A 1,176-nucleotide genomic window follows, 5' to 3' on the forward strand; every position below is an offset into this window, starting at 1 on the left:
GCATGCTCCACCTCGGCCGGCTCGATCCGGTGGCCGCGGATCTTGAGCTGCCGGTCCATGCGCCCAAAGAACTCGATCTGGCCATCTTTTGGCCGGTAGCGCGCGCGGTCGCCCGTCCGGTATGCCCTCACGAGCTGGCCGTCGATAGTGACCTGGACGAAGCGGTTATGGTCCAGGGCCGGATTGGTGTATCCTCGAGCAAGCCCGTCTCCTGTGACGACAAGCTCTCCCATCACCCCCAGTGGCATAAGGCGTTGATGTAGGTCCATGATTATAGCGCCTGAGTGGCTGATCGCGCGGCCAATGGGCACACCATTGATACAGCGCTCTTCTCCACCCATGCGGTAAACAGTACTAAAGGTCGTGTTTTCTGTCGGCCCGTAGACATGGCAGAAACTGCTACGAACCAGTTCCCGCGCCTTGATAGCATCTCGCGGCCTCATTTTCTCACCGCCAGCAAATAATAGGTCTAACTCACTAATAGCAGACGGTATTTCCTCGAGACGTTGTTTCAATAAAGCCGTCGAAAAGAAAGCAGCATTGATCTTCTCGCTTGAAAAGACATTAGCCAGACTGGTAGGGTCCAAAACAGTCATGTGGTCGATGCATACAGTCGTCCCGCCGTTTAACAGCGCCGCGTAAATCTCCCACGTTGCGGCATCAAAAGCGAGGTTGGATATATGAGCAACAGAGGCCACCATCTCTGCTGCTGGAACCAAATTGGTCTTCCTCACTAGCCGTACAATACTACGGTGCTCGACTATGACGCCCTTAGGCCTGCCCGTCGACCCGGATGTGAACATTACGTATGCAAGGCTCGTCGCCGAGGGTCCCATGCTGTCGTCTGTGGCATTGTTAGGCCCAGGGTGACCTAGCGTCTCGCCGATCCGCACCAGCTCGACGTCTGCCAGCTGGAAGTCCGGGACAAGCACGTCTTGCCCAAGCAAGACCAGTTTGTGTCCTGCTACAGACGACAGCATCGCCTCGATGCGAGGAGTTGGAACATTAACGTCCAGCGGTAGATATGCCAGGTTAGCCTTAAGGATGCCGAGGAAGGCGACGATTGTTTGACACGATCTAAGTGCCAGCACCCCGACCAGTGTCTCGGCATGTATGCTACGCCGGCGCAGCCAGCCAGCGAGCTCGTCAGACTGCCGGTCCAGCTGAGCGTAGGTC

The sequence above is a fragment of the Cenococcum geophilum genome (assembly GCF_001692895.1).
Source record: "Cenococcum geophilum 1.58 unplaced genomic scaffold K441scaffold_145, whole genome shotgun sequence".
NCBI lineage: Eukaryota > Fungi > Ascomycota > Dothideomycetes > Gloniales > Gloniaceae > Cenococcum > Cenococcum geophilum.